Source organism: Otolemur garnettii, unplaced genomic scaffold (assembly GCF_000181295.1).
Source record: "Otolemur garnettii isolate 467f Iridium unplaced genomic scaffold, OtoGar3 scaffold00007, whole genome shotgun sequence".
Lineage (NCBI taxonomy): Eukaryota > Metazoa > Chordata > Mammalia > Primates > Galagidae > Otolemur > Otolemur garnettii.
The window spans coordinates 21,522,224-21,543,243 of record NW_003852402.1 but is presented as its reverse complement, the minus strand read 5'-3'; the positions used below and the strand labels follow the sequence as shown (position 1 = coordinate 21,543,243).

Here is a 21,020-nt window from a genome sequence, read left to right as displayed (position 1 = left end):
CCCGCGAGCGCCGGCTCCAGGGCTGCGGGCGGCGCTCTCCATTGTTCCCCCGCTGCCCACCAGGTGGGCGGCCGGGCGGGTGGGAGGTGTCGCCCGAGTTGCCGCGGAGGGCTTACCGCTCGGTCGGATCCTAACTGCGAGAGCGCTGCGGGCCGGGCACGGCGGGTGCGCGGGGGTGCGGGGTGCCTAGCGCGGCGGGCTCCCTCCTCCCGCGCTCGCTGCCGCTCGGCGCCCCTCGCATCCTCGGTTACTATGGATATCTCGCTCCTCCGCCGCCCCCTCCTCGCACCGAGAGGCCGCCGGGGCGGTAGCAGCCAGGCTGCTCCGCAGGCGCCCAGGTGACCGGCTCAGCAGCGGTGGCAGCAGCCGCCACCGCACCGTCACTGCTGTCGCCGCCGCTGGGGACGGAAAGAGGAGCATGAGGGGGGAGAAGCAGGTCCTGCTCTACCCCAGGGGCCACCTCGGGTCCCCTCCCGCTGGCTAACCTGCTGAGTGTTTACGACGCAGAGGCAGCCAGCGCATTCCTCAACTTGCCTGCAACGCTGGCTGTTTTTGCTTTCGACCTGCGTGCCAGCTGTTCGCACAGGGCAGCCCTCTGTAAACGTGGAGGGTCACAGTTAAGATGCTGAGTATGATTTTTATAAGGTTCAAATACCCCCCCTCCCCCATTCCACCATCGTACTACTCTCAACAGTTGTAGAAATTTACTTGGCAGAGGTTTCTTTTCAAAATTAAGCCAATTAAATAAAGTACATCTGACCTTACGTGACAAGAATTTTGGCTCATTTTTTATCCCGATTTTTTTTCCCTTGCCATAAACAAATAAAAATAAGTTGTGGCTTACAGGCTGCTGAACGCCGTAACATTTGAATGAACATATCGGGCAACCCACATGCTTCAGTTCTTTTGTGTTTCAACGGTCTATCCTTGGGTGTGAGTTGCCCACTTAGTCTGGGATGAGAACCACAGATTCCCACAGAGAATAACCAGTGTCTTAAAGCAAGAAAACAGTATCCAAATAGTCTGTGGCTAGGTTAAAACGAAGGCACATTAAGTACAAGTATTTACCGAAACGTTTAACGTAATTAACTCCTAATGGTACTAATAATCAGCCCTGTTGTTCAGGGGACACGTTCTAAACTTGAAGGCTAATCATTTACTGCCTTAAAACCAAAACAAAGATTTGAATCAACTGCAGAACTTCAAGCACTAAAATAGGAACGTGAACTAACTTTGTAAACAATGGACTATATATACTGAGCACTTATGATTTGCCAGGCATCTTGTATTATCTCGTTAATTCTCACAACTCTATGGAATAGGTTTATCATCCCTGCTTCACAGATGAAGAAAAAGACTTGGAGACACCCGGAACTGGCATTCTCTTCCTTCAATGAGAAACTCTAAATACTGCCATGTTTTATTCAACCTCGTGTCACCGTCTGCTTCAGTGAGGTTCAGTAGTATATCTGAAGCCACTTTGCTAGCAAGGGGCTAGAATATAAATCCAGGCCTTTCAGTTTCCAGAGTATGTGTGTTTAACCATATGGGAATCATTTCTCATTTACATAATGACTTGGTGAAACTTTCAGATTTTACATCTCACACATATAGCAAGGGAAACAGGCTGGACATGACTGCCTCCTGACTGGTGTACTCTGTAGTGAATGTGACCTGACTATGTCACTGGGGCATGTTTGACTACCACTGTTTTGAGATCAGTGAAGCTTCAATGGGTTTAGAAGTCAGGGACTTTGCAGTGCAAACATCTAGGGTATAATGGGTGTTTTCTTGGTTTCCCAATAAGAAGAATAACTAGAGGATGACGGTTCCCAGGGCATCATTCTTTAGTAACAATGGATATTGTTCTTTAATAACGATGTTGGGCATTCTCCAAGAGCTGTCATTTGTGAGCGATGAACTACATGCTGTTCAGAACGGAGATATACTGACATTGTTCTCCTGTGTCCAGTCCTCTGAACTCTAGAGTCTTTTGGGATCTATCGGCTGTTTGGGGGTCTGCACCACCTCATAGAGAATGATGGAAAGTCAATCCTTTGTGAATCTTTCCCCTTGGCTGGTGAAGACACTTCCTGAGAGGGGGATTGGGAGGGGGAGTCGCTGTCCATGGTGTCTGCAGCTGATGGACCCTTCAGCACCATCACTGCACACACTATAAATACTAGAGTCCTGGAATTTGGTAAGAACCTTCAAGTAGGCATAATAAAAACACGAAGAGCTTAGTGCAATCTCCTATTGGCTGGAGTAAAACCATTACATAGTTCACAGAAAACAGAGTTTATACTCCTTGGCACTATAATAGTTTGTCCTCATTGTTGAAATTATAGTTTTTTTATGTTCCAGAACAGCATAAAGCAAATAAGAGATCATCTCCTAAACCCTCTTAGGTCATAGAAAAGGAAACTGATATCTAGAGAGGTTAAGTCACTTGCCTAAAGACCACCCTAATTATTGGCAGGCATAAAACTGTAAAGATTTTTGCCACTTGTTCAGATGCTTATCATGATAGTGTGGTGATTCAGGATATTCAATTTCAGAATTATTTTTACTTCCATAATTTTATTATTTCCTAAAAAAATTCCAATTTATGCCATTTGAAATACATACAGATAATAATCTCATGTTGCTTTTCCTTGGAATGTATCTACATTCTTATTTATAATTCTCTGGTAATAATACAATAGTAAGTAACATATTGCTCTTTGCAAAATGAGATAATAAAGAAGAAAACTCTTATGGGTATCAATTTCTAGTGTTTCTGTATCCTCAGTGAAAAGCAAAGTATTCATTCTGATGCAAGTCATCAACAACGCAATTCTCTCAATATAAGTTGCTTACTTAAGAACAGCAATTATATATCAGACAAGACCAGCATTTGAGATTCCCCCATTTCTCATATTTTTCTTCTGTATCAAAAATTGTATTAAAAATTATGTCATTATGTATTAAAAATACAAACATTTGTATTAAAAATTATGTAGCCCCCCAAATCCAAAGATAGTGGTAAATTTTCTAAGAGATATGTAAAACACTGGTATGAAACCTTTTATACTGATGCAGAGAAATAGAATTTTAATAATTCATTTGTTTGTTTGGAGCTGTATAATACAATAGTTAATCTCCTATCTTTGTAATAAGACCTATGGGTTCAAGTCATGGGTATTCCACTTAATAGTTTGTGATCTTGAGTTACTTAACTTTGTTGCATCTCATCATTCCAATTGGTAAAATTATGTGATCATAAATGGAGGCTTCTTTACAAACTGGTATGAAACCCTTTATACTCAGGTGTGGTTATTTTTTTGTATATGCCCAGTTGGCTGGGTTAAAGTCCCTAGTTATTCAATCAAACAATAATCTGGGTGTTGCTGTGAAGGTATTTCATTGATGTGAAGTGCATAGTCAATTGACTTTAGCTAAGAGAGATTATCCTAGATAATCTGATTCAACCAGTTGAAAGGCTTTAAGAGCAGCATTTGATTATTGTGACTTCCCCTATATATATCCGATTTATCTAGCCAGTTCCCACAATCACATAAACCAATTCATGACTTCCCGTATATATTTCTGATTTATCTAGCTAGTCCCCACAATCACATAAACCAATTCCTTGCACTAAATATCCTACTATATCTCCTATTGATTCTGATTTTCTAGATGAACAGTAACTGATACAACATATAAAGTATTAATCGGAGTATAATAAGTACTCCAAAAGTGTTACCTAATTTTTTTAAACCCTTACTGAACATCTCTCACAGTCACAGAACTGAGGTATGGGCTCTCATAAAATGACTGAGAGTTCTGAGTCATTTACAGTACAATAGGGGTGAATACCTACTACCTCCAATGCTATAATCCCAACCTGGAAGGGATTTCATGTTTTAGTAAAATTTCCAGGAAAACAAGGGAAGAGTGCCAATAGAGTTGATTATTCCATCTGGAGCTACGTAGGGGAATTATGCAAATTTAGTATGAGGACAGTTTTCTGGGTTAGGAGGCTAATACACCAAAGGTAGTCACACCTCTCTGAAGATAACCACATAGATTTTCCACCTTAAACTAGGTAGAGCAGTTTTCATAGATCAACCATGGAATTCCATTAGATAATACAATTAATTTATGATTTAGCCAACTAGAATGATATACTTAAGATAACTGCTTTGAGATTCTTGGAGGAAGAGCTACTCTTACATTTCAGAGTGTTAAAGGATCTTTCCTATTTCAATGTTAGCTTATTATGCTATTGTACGTGATGATATCTCAGATCCTGTGAGGATTTTTAAGCAAGGAAAATACTTTTAAGGTGTTAAAAAGAAGGCATGGTACAAACCAACTTAAATAGAAGCTACCACTGTCCTTCAGAGTTATAATGCCAACCTTACAAAATTGAAGACTAGAAATATCACAGATTAAGTAAAGAAACCTCAGGGAGGTAGTTGCGGATATAGATAGGGAGAAAAGGTGAAGAGAAGAAAGAGAGCGAGAGCAAGAGAGAGAATGCCTTTCATCTTAATATTAAAGTTCTGATACCTTAGAGTCAATTGTAGAACTGTGTATTTGCATGTGTTTGTATGTGTATATTTACTAGAGAGAGCTGTCCCATGATCCTTTGCATTGTATTAGTGATCTTTTTTAAGGATAGTGATAGAAAAATACTTTTTTTCATTATGAAAGATTTATTGGATGCCTATGTTGTCAAACGCTGATCAGGCTGCTGAGGGATAGGAAGGTAAATTAGTACCTTTGGGAACTCTCTCTCTGGGCAATTCCAATTCATCCTTATGGACATTAGCTAATATGTGACTTACTCTGGGAAAATTTCTACTCTTCCCTTGACCTACACTGACCAAGACACTACTCTTTTGCTCTCATGTTAACTTTGCTTCTATTAATATTGCATTTGTCATTTTCTTAGTAATTACTTATTTGATTATAAATCTCCCCATAAGATTCCTATATACATGAAGTCAAAAATCTTGCTCCTTGTTTAAGTGATCCTCTATTTATATTTAGCTCCTGATCCCATGTAGGCATTAGCTAAGCTTTTACTGAGCAAGTGAAAGAAAGGTTGGGGCATGTTGAATTTTAGTTGCTTTCCACCTACAAACATGTGGAAAACAGAAAGAATGTAAATCTGGAGCTTAGGGGAGAGACGGGAGCAAGGGATAGAAATTTGCTATCATCTGATTCCTGGTAGCTGGAAGGGCTGGTAGTGGGTTGTCATCAACTAGGCTTTCAAGGAGAATTACCAAAGAGAAGGCGTGTGTTCAGCACCCTGGACAGCGCCCACATCTCCACATTACACTGTGGGACGGAATATGGCCAATTTGACTAGGATAAAAAAGTTTTGGGAAACCTTATCCCCAAATCCTTTCAAGCACATGAATAGTCTAATCAGAATTAAGCTGCTGTAGAGATAGGAGCACTACGAATGGGACTTATAATCATGAGATTGTGAAGCTTTACCTTCTAATGTGTAGAAAGGAGGGTTTTAAACTTTGCCAAAAAAAAAAAAAAAAAAAAGTAAGTATTGATAGAGGGCAAGGGACACGAATCAGTAAGGGGAAGTGGCAGGAGTTCCCGGAGAGTTGGGCAGGTCTCTGACTGGTGAACAGAAGTGTGTGGCTATTGGTGGTGTGTGTCTGCCATGGAAACAGCATGGTTCTCTCTTGTATTAAAGGTTTGCTTGTTGTTAATGAGATAAGTAACGCTGCCATTGACTTCTAGAACTCTTATTTGGGTATTTTTATTGATTTGTAATTCTTTTGGCTGTGGAAAAATCCCTTAATTTGGATGGCAAATTTAAAACAATACACTGCCTATTAACCATGGGGTCTATTTACAGATCTGAAAATCAAGCTAACACAATGCACAGTGAGCAGAAGGAACTTAACACTTCTTCCTGAAGGCAAGCAGGCTTGAAATCCAGGGGGAATGAATGTAAGCACCAAGACCCATCTGCCAGAAATGTTCTGCCCTAGTGTTCTGAATTAAGACCTAGGGACTTCTTTGGATGTTAACTATATTCAAGGCCTGAGCCACAGACGGCTCTACCCAGCCATAGCTAAGATTTTTGTTTGCAGCCTTTGCTTACAAATGGCCCCTGAGAGTCGAGTCAGTTTCAGCCACATGGCACAGTTGGTAAGTACTTCATTCTTCTAATACCCTTAACCAACAAAGCGCTTGTGCTCAGTAGCCCCAACTTTCAAAGTTAGCAATCAGAGAAGAAAGCTCCAGTAACCTGATCCGGATGTCTCGTTTCCTGAGTAGCCATACATTCCAAATTTCCCACGACAGCCCTCTTTAAAGGAGTCAGACCATAAGTTATGATTTGGGGTTCTGGAAAATAGGTTTAAAGCATATTAAGGACTCGTATTTAGAGTCTTCAAGGAGGTAGCATAATGTGTAGAAAAAGTCCATGGATTCAGACCTCCATTTGTGTTCAGCTGCGCCATTTGCTAGTTGTAGACCCCCAGCAAGTTGCTTGACCTTGCATCAGTTTCTACATCTGTAAAATAGGGGCAATTGTTCTTTAAGAATGTTATTTAAGGATTAAATGAGCACCTACATAAAAATCTAGCACCATGCCCGGAGCACAATAATTTTTCAGCCAGAGAACTACATTCACCCTAGTATTAATTCATAAGCCTTCAGTATCAAGAGATGATGCCAACTTTCCCACAAGACTAAATAACAAAGCTCCTTCCCATAGCACTTTCTAGTGTGCTTATCAGCGGTGTAGATGAGAAAGAGCCCACGCACCTGGGAGTGGACAGTAACTTTTTGCATTATAGATTCATTAAAAAGATTTAATCTTTTTCTCCACAGGATTTTGTGGAGGACAAGCTAGTCTATTATTTGATAGTGATTATATACATCATTATGATAATTCTCCTTGAAATAAACCAGAAGGACAAAAAGAGAGTTACATACTCTTAAAAATAATTTATAGTTGAAGTAATTGAATCTTAGGAGAGCATGGTTGTGTCCATTGCTCTTTCCTGCTCAAGAATCAGTTCCTCTTCTTTTGTTACCAATAGTCTGATTTTTTGCTGAGGACTCACCTCTTCCACCCTGAGCCATAAAATCTTAGAAAATTCCAAGAGCTGACCATGGAGTAGACCCTTGATCTACTGGTAAATCAGGGGATCACTCAGCCATAGGAGTCCAGAGGGAGTCAAGAGCAGGATTCTTTGGGAACTACTAGGAAAGAGGTGAACTTCTTTCATTAGGGTTTCTGAGTTGGTGAGCCTGGTAGAATGCTGAATTTAATGCCTCCATCTGCCAGGGGCCATGCCATGGACAGCATCTGCCCAAGAGTGAAGCCAGGGCAGAGCAAAATGGAGTAGAGATGTAGGGTGAGAGACTGTGGATTCCAGTTATAGCTTTTAAAACTCTGGGTCAAGCCATGCCTGAAACCTCCAGACTTTATCTTTCATGTGAGCCAATATAGTTCTGTTTGATTGTGCTTCGGCCATTTTGAGTTGGGTTTCTGGCACTTACAATGGGAAGTATCCTGATTTATTCAGCAGGGAACTTAAATATAATTTGTCTCAACTTCCCATCTGATGTTTGAATCTTCTCTACAACTTCTAAGGAGTTCATCTCGTTACCAACTCAAGAAACTTATTCCACCTTTGGGGCTTACAATACTGCATTTTTTTTCATACATTGAGTGAACATTTCTTTTCTGAAACTTCTGTATAGTTGCCACTTACTTGTACCCACTAGAAGCCAGGGGCCAATGAGCTACGCTATGCTAAAAAGGGTGAAATTTGTTATTTTATTTAATTCTCAAAACACTCTTATAATGTTAAACATTATTTTAGAAACCATCGCAGAAATATGGGAGAGGAAGGATGAGGGGCTAAAGTGAGGGCTGTGGGAGTGGGGATAAAAAAGGTAAAGATCCAGAGATTTACAAGTGGAACATACAGGTGACTGAATAAAGGGTGAAGACCAGAGAGAAGAGGGGGAAGCTAGGATGACCTCTGCAAGTTAGAAAGATGGTAACAAAACAGACAGAAACTGGCAGCACCTATGGCTCAGTGAGTAGGGTGCCAGCATCATATACTGAGGGTGGTGGGTTCGAACTCCATCCCAGCCAAACTGCAACAACAACAACAAAATAGCCGAGTGTTGTTGTGGGCACCTGTAGTCCCAGCTACTTGGGAGGCTGTGGCAAGAGAATCACTTAAGCCCAGGAGATGGAGGTTGCTGTGAGCTCTGTTGCCACCGCACTCTACCGAGGACAACAGAGTGAGACTGTGTCTCAAAAAAAAAGCCCAGAAACAACTTGGGTGGGGAAGATAAAGGTTCTGTTGGCTATCCCAAGAGATACAATAAATTGATGGGGTCCATACTTCCAAGGGAGGAGGATAGCTCTCTATATTTCTTTAAAATTTTAACCAAATCTGGTTCTGTGTTAAGTAATCATTAAGAACAGAACTGAACACACAACAAAAGCAAGTTTGTAAAAGGTATCTATAGTTTTTGCATAGATCTTTAATCCCATGAATGCCGGTCAGAATAACATTTTTATGTTCCACTCTTAAGACTGGTTTCTCCTCTCTCTCCGTGTGCCATTGCCCCAGGAGGCAGAGGAAAGGAGCCAGGTAACTCAGTAGGAGGATGCTGCAGAGTTTACCCGAGCCACAAGGGATGGGAGTCTGACCTTGAGGTCCAGGAACTAAAGAGAAGTACATACCTGTGGAAGATGTTTCTGGCAATGGGAAACAAGGAAAACAGGAAGAAACATATTTCTCTTGTACCTACTCTGCCCCAGCCCCTTTATATGTATCACTTCAACAATGCCATAAGGTCATTATTATTATTTTAGTACTGCTTTTTTTTTTTCCAGATGAAGAAATTGTGGAGGTCTGAGAAGTTAAGCAATTTTACAGGAGAAAATGGCACTGGAATTAAATCCAGGATCCGTGGCTCTGAGGTCCACAATCTTTTCATTCCGGGTGCTGTCTCCTTAGATAATTAGCAGTTAGATGTCTAAGATATTTTCTAGTTGACAGAATATATTCACATTATCTGAATTAACAACCACCACCCAGAGGGCTGCTATTACTAATATTGGTTCCTATTTTAGGCCTGAGAAAACTGAATCCCTAAGAGGTTCACAGACTTGCTCAAGGCCACGTGGCTGGCAGGTCATACCACAGCTGGAGTTAAAAGTTCCCAACTCCAAGCTTCTTATATTTCTCCTTGACATTGCAGCAATTACACTGGAAATCTGGAATGAAGTTGGGCAGGAGAGTGACTGATAACAGCTTTGCTCTGAAAACATTTGTTCTTTTGAAGGATGGTACCCAGACTGATGCTTGTGGTAGTGTCCACTTTTTTACCCCCATTGGCTCACCAGGGAAAGACCCCAAGGAAAACAGGAACGTAAGTTGGGCTGGAGAGAGTGACGGAATGGGGGTGCTCCTCAGGAACCCTCAGTCCACTCTGTTTCTGCTGAACACTAGGGTGGCGTCTATAGTGTAGCACTCTGAAAATCCTCTCAGGCTGCTAGGTCTAGATGGGACCTATGATAGAATGAGCTAGCACACCCTTAGGTCAGAAAAGACTTTCTAAGTAGAAATAAAGTGGGAAGCCACATTAACTCTTTCAGACCATTGGGCTATCATTTATGAAATCACCCATTTGCTCAGAACGGGTCCCTGGTGGGCACAGAGGGTGAAAATGTTATAATTTGCTTTTTTCCCCCTTTCTCTCAGCTATTTTCTCCCACTATGATGTAGAACAAGAAGCTGTTTAACAACTGCTTTATTTCAAATCATTGAATACTCTCACAAATATCAAACAGAAATGCCCCTGCAGGCCTGCTCTATTGAAAAGTGTGAAATCAAAAGTCTGTGTAAGGTAGGAGGGGGTGGAGACTGCAGTCTGGGCCTTGCTGGATAAAGAGGTGACCCAAGGCACCAGGACATCCCTGATGTTCAAGTTCTGAGTTGATGCAGGGTGTATGACAGAGAACCCCATGTTCCCAGGGAGGTGGGTGGGAGGCAGCAGGTGCTGCTGGAAGCCCCAGGGCAGGAGTTTCTTTCTCTTGCTTAGAAGAGAGGTTCCATGATTCTGATCTTAGGACAAGTCAGTATCTCTGTCCTGGCATATATATTAAAAGGGGAACTTGTGGCCCGGGAGGGATGCTCCCTGAAAACAGGCCTTACTCTATTGCTTGGAATTCATGACCACTGTCCGTTGAAGGAGTTAACGTTTTCTTCTCTGAAGCAAACACAAAAGGACCAGAGCCCTTCTTCGCTCTTACAAATCTAGGGCTAAGTAAATAGCCAGTAGAGTTACTAGGGCCCAATATTATTACATAATTGTGATTATAGCAATAATGCTCAGCATCACGTAGCATTAAAAGGTCATTTTACAGAAAAGACACCTGCACTTGAATGTTGATAGCAGCTCAATTCACAAACACGTGGAGACAACCCAGGTGCCCACCGATACCTGAATGGATTAATGAAATGTGGTGTATGCACACCATGGAGTATGATTCAGCCATAAAAAGTGGTGATCTAGTATCTTCTCTGACAACCTGGAGGAACTGGAGACCATTCTTCTAAGTGAAACATCACAAGAATGGAGAAACAAACACATGTTCTCAACACCAAGGTGGAACTAATTGATCAGCACTTAAATGCACATATGGAAGTACATTTTCATGGAAATCAAGCTGGGGGAGGAGTTAAGAGGGGACAGATGAATTCGCACCTAATGGGCACAGAGTACCTTATCTGGGTGAAGGGCACACTTATAATTTTGACTCAATCTGTACAGACACAAAGTAGGTAAACAAAACTCATGTACCCCTTAATATTCTGAAATTTAACAAAAGAAACATTAAGGAACAAAAGCTTTTGAAGCACTTGCATATTGATTTGTTGTTTTTCTAGAGAATTCTGTTGTTGTGTTTTCCTTCCATTGTTACTGACATGTAATTGACAAGTAAACCTGGTATATATTCAAGGTGTACAGTGTGATGTTTGGATATGTATATACATCATGTGATGATTCACCATCAAGCTAGTAACGTTTCATCCCCTTACTTGTATGTGTGTGTGGTGAGAATACACAGTAAAGTTCAAGTACATACGACATGAGCATTAATCACAGTCATCATGCTGTGCATCAGGCCTCCACAGCTTGTTCATCTTATGACTGTAAGTTGGTACCATTTGTCTAGCATCTTTCCGTTTGCATAATTGCTGTGGATCAGGGCTGGCTCTGTGGACATGTGACCAGTGTTACCCCATAAGGCCTGGCTCTTGGAAGGGCTTGGTTTAACGCTCTGAAGTCACACTCTTGCAATTCTGAATAACTTTAGCTTGGAAATAGTGTTTCTTAAGGGCAGTCTGATGGGACGGTGGAGCACGTGCTAGGCTTGGAGCCTCCACTCAGTGCAGCCTTTCTTTTCTGGGATGAGTTTCTGGCTCCTGCTCCCTACCTTGAGCTGCTCAGGGCCCTGTCCTCCTCTCTCTGGCTCACCCTACAACCACTGCTGCCCTTTGCCTGAGTAGCAATCAGGTGGTATAGACAGGGGAAGGAAGGCTGGCCTGTGTTCACTCTTTGCTCTCTCTTCTTTCCACAGGTGGTAGGGGGTCTGGGTAGGCAGGGTCACCTACTCTGTGGCTTCTTGGGATAGGCAGGGCAGCAGCCATCCTTGTCCCTAACTGCAACATCGTAGCTTGTTCAGTGGGTAACATGGTGGTTACTCAAGTACCAAGTGTATCCTGTTCTAGAGATTGTAGCCCCTGAGGGAGTCACCTGCCTGTGGTAGGTTGAGGTGGTGGGTCTGCAGGAAAGGGACATTGATGTCCTTATTCCTGGCCAGGCCTCACATTTTCATTTTCTAGTGGGCCCTGCAAACTATGTAGCCAGCCCTATAGTTGGTATTCATTATGCTACGGGTGCAAGCTAGATAAGGCAGGAATGTCGCTACTATTATGTTTACTTCTCTTACTTCTACTGGCTAGGGGAGGTTGCAATTACCTTCTCCAGGATCTACTGGCTACACGAAATCTTCAGAAAAGACCATGACCTACCAGTGCTTTTGTGCATGATTAGATTAAAGCAGGGGGATGGGTCAATCTCACAGAGGTGTTGAGACTGACATCCCTCTTGGCATTAATGAAAATAGGTAGCAGGGGCTGGAAGATGCGTGTCGAGCTGATGCTGGTTTATGGCATTATTCTTGGAGCATCTCCTCCGAGTGGTCGCTCTCTTTGTTCAGCCCAGGCATTTTTGTAGGGTACGACATTTAACAGGAGCCACTCAGTGTATATTCTTTCTCAAGTCCCTCTATCTTGCTGAGCACACAGTGGACACATAAAATGTTCAGGGCTGATAAATGTGAGTAGCAACAGCTGAAGGAAGGGAACTAATTGATTTTGTATAATCATGTCAATGACCCTTTGGTGTGGAGATTAGTCTCGCCTGTTCACTAATGAGGAACACGAGGCTCAAAGAGGCCACCAAGCTTGCCTGTGGTCCAGCCGCTACTAGGTGCCAAGCAGAGACCCAGATCCATGCCCACTACACGGTGCCTTTCTGGGCCATGAAACATTAGCTGACCATCAGGAGCGGTGGTCCCCAACCTTTTGTATCTGGCACTGGTCTCATGGAAGACAATTTGTCCACAAGTTGGGGATGCAGGGGGCAGGGGTGGGGATTGGTTTGGGGATGATTACATCTCCATCTCAGATCATCAGGCATTAGGTTCTCATAAGAAGAGCACAACCTAGGACCTTTGCATGCACAGTTTACAGTGGGGTTCATGCTCCTATGAGAATCTAAGGCTGCTGATCTGACAGGAGGCGGAGCTCAGGAAGGCAAGTGATGGGCAGAGGCAGTAAACACAGAGGGAGCTTTGCTCACTTGTCCACCACTCACCTCCTGCTGTGCATCCCAGTTCCTAACAGGCCAGGGACCGTCCACAGCCTGGGGGTGGGGAGGAGGGGTTAGGGACCAGAGATTTTTAGGTAGAGTTTTGGTGTCATATAAATTAAATATTACCAATATACGTGCATTTTAAAACCCCCTGAAATCAGAAGGATAAGGCACATTAATTTTCAGCATTCTTAGGGGACAGAAAGTAGAAATGGAGTGCAAGAATATAAGAAAAAAATATATAGTGTCGCTCATCATCCTTTACGTAGCTGTAGGATCATACCGACTTTAGTCATTGTACTGAACTGACACCACGAAAGGCAAGTGTGGCAGGTAGCTGAGGTCTATTGTGCAAGAAAAGGCTGCCTCAAATGTGTCCAAAAGCATGGTTCTTCCTTCAGCCGAGTCAAGTCCAAAGGAGCACATGAATAATTGGCTACGGCTCCCCTTTCAGCAAGTGCCAACTCTCTGTCCTCAGGTTGATGCATCTCCAAACCTCAGGGAGCCGAGACTCAGCTGCCAGCAGCCAATGGGCTTCTGAGCACTGGCAAGCAGACCAGGTGCTGATCCATCAAGCTAATTAGCAGCCTGTGGGCCCCAGTTAGCTGGGAAGGTGGAGGTTTTTAACTCCTTCACTGACAGACCCTGTGCCTACTGGGCCTTTTGGACAACACTCGATCAGTAAAATCACAGAGGAGAAAGCATTTAGAATTCAAAAGGAGGGAGGCTAAAAGGAAACGAAGGTTTGCTTTAAATAAGACGAGAGAAACTAACAAAACAAAGGAAGTCAACTTTGACTCAGGAATAGACATATCTATCTGTGCATATATATGTACACTTCCTGTTCTGTAGTTCTTTAGGTTACTTCACATAATGTCACCACCACAAAGTGGACATTCAATAAATATATGTTCTTGTGAATGATATAACGATACTTAAACCAAAAATGATCAATGGGAGGAAGGAATGGAACTCCATGACCAGGAGTACAAAGAATTTACAAAGGAGCAAGAGACTTAGCTTGTTGGCATCTGAAATGTATTTAATTAACGGGCTTCCAAAAGAGCAGAGGAAACAGAATTAGTCTCAATGGAGTATGTAGAGAGCATGTCAAAAGTACAGAAAAATTAAAATCTTCCTTAAATTACGGTAGGAAGAAGATAAGCTACAATAGAAATCCTGTCCCTGCAAATTGCCAGACTTATAAACCAATATGGGGAGCAGAAGGGGAAAGAATCCAGTGACTTTTGGTAAACTTGTAAAAACTTACTGTAAACAGTGCATTTAAAAGTAGCTTTCATGTGAAATAGAATCAACAATCCATGAAGCCAACACCATTCCAAGTGTCTTTGTTGACATAAGAGAAGCGTTTTACAAGCCAATTTGCTCAATATTTATGCTTTCAGTGTTTATTTTGTTTATCTGAGACCCAATAATCTCCAGTGGAGCAGTGCCAACATCTGATCAGAGATGTGAGATGACAAAGAAGCACCTATTTCTTCAAGTAGCCAGATCTGAAAATCATAGAAAATGGCAAGGCGGGATACTGGCAGAAGTTCTGAGAACACAGAGGTAACATTTATGGAGATGTCTGCATGGGCTCTCTGTCAGCATATGGAGACTTGAGGAAGGGCTACAGGATTTCAATGACAAACCCATCACCACCATCTGGAGGTAAAAATCCTGCTGTAGGGTTTTTTTTTTTCCTTAACTGTGAAATCTTACCAATAAAATTTATATTAGTGACAAGGTCCTAACCGAAGTTCCCCTGGATTACTCACTGTCAAACTGTTTACTGCTTAATTCTGGGGTTAGAAAATGGACTTCTGCCTCAGCAAGGAAGAGCTCATTGTATTTGTAGAATCAAGGTGTCAAGATGAAACTGAGATGATTCCAGAAGTCTTCTGGGACCTAAAGAAAGCATTCTGTGGTGGCCCAAGGAAGTTTGCATATATGGGCTGCAGTGTGGACTCTACTGCCCTGAGAAGTCCACCTAGATGTTGAGATTATGAACACAAATCTTTCGCCAAATATTTACTGAGTAAAAGCATAGTAAGTGGTCCCTTCAGTAGTGCAGGGGGCATGAGTTGCATTGTTTTTGCTCTAAGAGATGAATGCTCTACTCTGGACTACAATCAATTTAGGGATAGTGGTCTTTTAAACAGATGATAGCTAGTGATTGAGTGTCGTGTAGCTATTGAATTCAGGCCAAATGGTAATTCTCCAGAATGCTTCCTACTGTCAGGTACGTAAAAGGCCGATGATGTCACAAGTCTCAAGGTATGCTGGCCCTGTTAGTGCCCTATCAGAGGAACTCCTCCTCATCCTGTCCACTTCCACAAACGGACTTCCTCTGGCTTGGTCAGACTCAAGTCCTAAGCTCTTCCTGCCTGAGTCATTTATTACTAGTAAAGGGAGAGATAAGCTTGTGGTCTTGACCATGCCTACCTCTCTATAGCCTCAACTCCAGTCTCTCCCCATTGACCCCTTTGAAATGCCTTCAGGGATGCCCTGACTTGGGTGCCTTTACCTGTGCAACTCTCTCTGCCTCGCACTTCTTTCAGACAATTCTCTACCTGAAAGACACCTCCTCCTGAAAGCATTCCTTGAGAATAACAGCAAACACACAGCACTGGTTTGACACTACATATGCCTCTAAATGCTTTATTAAATGTAGTTAATTCTCACCAGAACCCTTTGCAGTAGGTACTATAACATTATTATCTCCATTTTAGACACAAAGACATTTAAAGGCAGAGTTAAGAGATTTGTTCAGGGCCACTGGTAAGTGGCAGAGCTGAGGATAGGAACTAAGGCAGTCTGGCTCCAGGTAAGGGTTCTCCCACCATTACTCTGAGCACAGCAATCCCTGGACCTTGCCACAGCATCCTAACCACACGACATCAGAGAACGAGCCATAGAACACTGTCCTCATGGTTGCAACCCTCCTCCCCTTCTGGGCTCACTGCCTCCCATGAATCCATCAACACCCAGCCCAGGCATCATTTTCTTTTCCTTTAAGCCTTCCTGATCCTGCTCTTCTAATCTGAGGTAGGTGAATCTTCCACTGTCCATGCCATGTCTCTCTGTGCCAGAGCCCTTATCACACCATACGTCTGTTTACCTGCCTGTCTCCATCATCAATCTGTGAACTCCGTGAAGTTCTGAAGGCAGGATGGTCTCCAAAGGTGTGGCACAGTGCCTGGAGTCTACAGCTGCTTTTGAATAAATATATGTCTGTGTGATGGATGGACAGTGGTGCTACGAAGTCTTCATTTTGTCACACTGGCTTCCAGCTTTTACAAGCAGATTAAGAACAAAAGGGATTCCGTCACAAATCCTGGGAGAATCATGACAAATACTTAGCTCCGGTTCAGAAAGAAGCAAGACTATTTTTAGCTCCAGGGCTCACCATTAAATGACCAGGACTTAATTTTTCCTTGTGACCCAGATTTGTAGAATTTTAGACTGAAAGCGTCCTTGGAGATTATTTAGTCCAGGTATTGCACGCTGGTGGCCTACAGATTTTTTTTTTTTATGTGACACTTCTTATTACTTGTTTCTATTTTTATTAGGATACCTTGAGGCAGACATTTACTCTTTATTTCTACACATTCTCTCCATCTTATGATAATATACCACGCCACTCGTTATTATTGCCCAGCTGATTCTTCAAAGAATTTCAGGGTGAAATGTCTGATTTAGTCCAACTCATTTTTTGTCTCCTTTTACAACGAAGCTCCTCAAGTGTGCACTTAGGGTTTCCCCTTTCCCATGAACTCATTCCAATGAGGTGTTCGTCCCACTGTGCTGGTGTGTTAAGATTACCAGTGACCTCTACCTTGCCACATCCAGCTCCTGGCTTTGACTGAAGCCCCATTCTCCTCCCTGCTCAGGACCATACGGTCCTGGTTTCCCCCCCTACTTCTCTGGCCCCTCTTTCTCCCTCTCCCTTGTTGGTTCGACCTCATATCCTTGAGTCTCCATGTTGGACACCCCAAGGTGCAGCTCTTGCCTGAGTCTTCTCTCCATCTGCTCTCACTCTCCTGGTGATTTTGCACAGATTCATGACTTCAGACCCATCAATGTGTTGACATTTCCTCAATGCTTATCTCCAGCCCATTGGGTTGCCTGGTGGATCCCTTAGTCTTAATATATCCAAAAATAAGCCCCCAGTTTCCACCCTCAGCTCCGTTCTTCTTACAGTCTTCCTCGTCTCAGCTAAGGGTACATCCAGCCTATCAACTGCTCAGGTGGAAATCCATGGGCTCATCCCTTACTGTTCCTTTCTGTCATGTGCCACTGCCATGTCCTCAAAATCCCTTCTCTACTCAGATCCTCCGATATCCCCCAGTTCTTTTAGAGTAAAAGCCAAAGGAAGTCTTAATGGTGGTCTCTCGGAGCATCGATACTCCACCTCCTGTCCTCCCTTCCATCCCTACCTGTATCTCTCTGGTCCCTTTCCATTACTGTCCTCCCTGTGGATCCGCTTATGCCCCCACTGACCTCCCTGCTGATGGTTGAAGGCCTCAGGCATGTCCTTACCTCAGTGCCTTTGTGTTTGCAGTTCTTTCTGGCTGGGATACCCCACCCACCCTTCCCCCGTGTCCTTTGTGACCACTCAAATGAACCCCTTCCTTGAGACTTTCCTCTACCATCGTTAGGATGGACTCCCCTGCACCAAGATGATTTGTCACCACCCCCCGTATGCTTTACTTTTCTCTAAAGCATGTTATCATCCTGTAACACACTCCGTATTTTGCTAAATTATCTATCTGTATTGTAACCTGGCTCAGCAAGGGCAGACATTTTTATTTTTGTTGTCCATGTTCACTGCTATATCCTCAGCATCAGAGTAGGGCTAAGAACTAAAATGGGCTCAATTTTGTCTTCTACCTACACCTATTAATATGTTGACATCCCCACGACCTCTTTTGGAAATAGAGTCATTGCAGACTTAATTAGTTAAGGTCATGTGGGGTGGGGTGGGGTGGGGCACTAGGCCACATAACGAGAGACACCCATAGAGAGAAATCGATGTGGAGACACACAGGGAGATGGCCATCTACAAGGCAAGGAGAGAGGCCTGGAGCAGATCCCTCCATCACAGCCCTCAGAAGGAACTGACCCTGGATTTCAGACTAGCCTCCAGAACTGGGACGATACCTGACTGTTGTTTAGGCCACCCAGTCTGTGATCCTTTGGTATGGTAGCCCTAGCAAACTGATACTCAAAAAATATTCTCAAGAAAAATGTAGGGGTGAGCAAATGAGGGAATTTCTTTCTTTCTTTCCTTTTTTCCTTCCTTCCTTCCTTCCTTTCCCTCCCTCCCTCCCTCCCTCCCTTCCTTCCTTCTTTCCTTCCTTCCCTTTCCTTTTTTTTTTTTTTTGAGACAGAGCCTCAAGCTATCCCCCTGGGTAGAGTGCCATGGCATCACAGCTCATAGCAACCTCCAACTCCTGGGCTCAAGCGAGTCTCCTGCCTCCGCCTCCCAAGTAGCTGGGACTACAGGCACCCGCCACAACGCCTGCCATTTTTTTTTTTTTTTTGGTTGCAGCCATCATTGTTGTTTGGTGGGCCCGGGCTGGGGATTGGAACCCGCCACCTTAGGTGTATGTGGCTGGTGCCTTAGCCGCTTGAGCCACAGGTGCCGAGCCCCCTTTCCTTTTTCGAAACAGTCTCACTCTGTTGCCCTGGTTAGGGTACTGTAGTGTCATAGCTCACAGCAATCTCAAACTCTTGCGTTTGAACAATCCTATTGCCTCAGTCACTCAAGTAGCTGGGGCTAGCAGTGTGCACCATAATAATGCCTGTCTAGTTTTTTCTATTTTTTTTTTAGTAGAGATGGGGTCTTGCTCTTGCTCAGGCTGGTCTTGAACTCTTGAGCTCAAGCAATCCACTTACCTGGGTCTCCCAGAATGCTAGGATTACAAGGCATAAGCCACTGTGCCCGGCCTGAATTTCTTTCTTTCTTTCTTTTTTTTTTTTTGCAGTTTTTGGCTAGGGCTGGGTTTGAACTTACCACCTCCAGTATATGGGGCTGGTGCCCTACTCCTTGAGGGACAGGTGCTGTCTCTGAATTAATTTCTTTTTAGTGAAGAAACTGGAGCCTAGTGAAGCTGAGTAACTTGCCAAAATCACATAGTGGTGAACCGGCAGAAGCAAGACTACATCCAAGTTTTCTTACCTCTCCATCTGCTAGATATCTGTCAGGCACCACACCTCCAGGCAGTCAGCCTCCAGCGTACTGAGCTGTGCTGTGCTGAGGGTGGGGGGCTCTCCCCAGGGTATGTCTTGCCTATCCTGTTTTGCAACTTAATATTCCTCCTACCAACTCATAACCTGGATATGTCGTGGCTGGACAAGTATTGCTAAGTGTTCTGATTTCCTCTCAGAGGAAAGCCCGGTGTTCAACTCTTCCATTATTCAGGAAATAATAAAAGTTATAGTCATAACATATAGGATAAAAGAATGATTCACTGCTGAGCCACTAAGCTGCAGGGAGCCATCCAAGGTTTAGAGCAGCAGACAATCGGCTAAGATCAGTCACGATGATGTCACGGTGGAATATACAAATACCTTGGTGGGCTGATTCAAAAGAACATCACAATTAAATCAGCTTACTGCTGAGCGCTCTTCTGAGGCTGTGAAGAGCTGCTCTCTATTCTGACAGCCACGTGGAAGGAGATGGCAGGAGGCAGCCATTTCTCCAACATACTTCCACACAGGAAGAAATGATTTCAAAGTGCTACAGACTAAGAGAACGTCCCTCACATAGAAATGTTTTGAAAGAGCTCACACACATGTGGGCACTTACCAAATGGGCTGGGAAGAGTGTTTTCTTTTCTGAACGGAATTACAGGATGATACTGGGCATGACAAGAGCCATGAGTGGTATTCAAAATATTTAACAATAATACTGTGCTTTATAATAACAGCAAACGTTTATAGGTCTTTTATTATATACCAGATATTAGCAAATGCTAATTAATGCTAAATACCACTAACCATCCACACGGCCTTATCAGTGCATAGTGGTTGAACATGGTCTTGGTGAAACTCACTTGGCTGGAGTAGAAGAGATGGCTTTAACTTTGGTCACCTTTGGGTTTATTTATTTACTTATTAATTAATTAAATTTTTTTTTTTTTTGAGACAGTCTCACTCTGTCTCCCTGGGTAGACTTCTGAGTAATCCTAGTTCATGGCAACCTCAAACTCTTGGGCTCAAGAGATCTTCTTGCCTCAGGCTCCTGAGTAGCTGGGACTACAGGTACCCACCATAACACCCAGCTAGTTTTTCTGTTTTTAGTAGAGATGGGTCTTGCTCTTGCTTACGCTGGTCTCAAACTCCTAAGCTCAGGTTGTCCACTGGCCTGTGCCTTCCAGAGTGCTAGGATTACAGGCATGAGCCACTGCACTGGCCTGACCCTTAGCTCTACTTCTTTATGGCAGAGTGAGACACCAGTGTTCATTTCTCAGTGGTGTTACACTAATTAAGAAAAGATGTCTGTGATAATGCCCAGTATGTATTGTATGCTTTATAATAACAGCAAATATTTATATGTCTTTTACTGTATACCAGATATTAGCAAATGCTAATTTACTTAACCCTTACAATGACCCTAACATTCATTACTATTTTTTATTTTTATTGTTTGGGGTTCATTGAGGGTACAAAGAATTAGGTTATATTGATTGCATTTGTTAAAGTCCCTCTTATAATTGTGTCCTGCCCCCAAGAGGTGTGCCATACGCCATAAGGCCCCCTCTCCCTTTCTTCTCCCCTCTCCCAGTTCCCTTGTTCCCCTGCCTCCTACCTTGAATTGATTTGAATTTTTCTCTTATGAGAGTATGCATTAGATCATATACTGGCTTCATTTTAGAATTGAGTGCACTGGATTCTTGTTTCTCCATTCTTGTGATACTTTACTAAGAAGAATGTATTCCAACTCAATCCAAGTTAATATAAAAGATGTAAAGTCTCCATCTTTTTTAATGGCTGGATAGTATCCCTTGGTATACAGCTACCAAGGCTAATCTATTCCTGGGTTGGTGGGCATTTAGGTTGTTTCCACATTTTGG

General features: G+C 43.1%; 1 protein-coding gene across 26 annotated transcripts in view; it reads right to left on the bottom strand.

The window, feature by feature from the left end:
* ANKS1B (ankyrin repeat and sterile alpha motif domain containing 1B) overlaps window positions 1-21,020 on the bottom strand; it is a 1,028,517-nt gene that overhangs the window by 157,401 nt on the left and 850,096 nt on the right. The window lies entirely within an intron of this gene.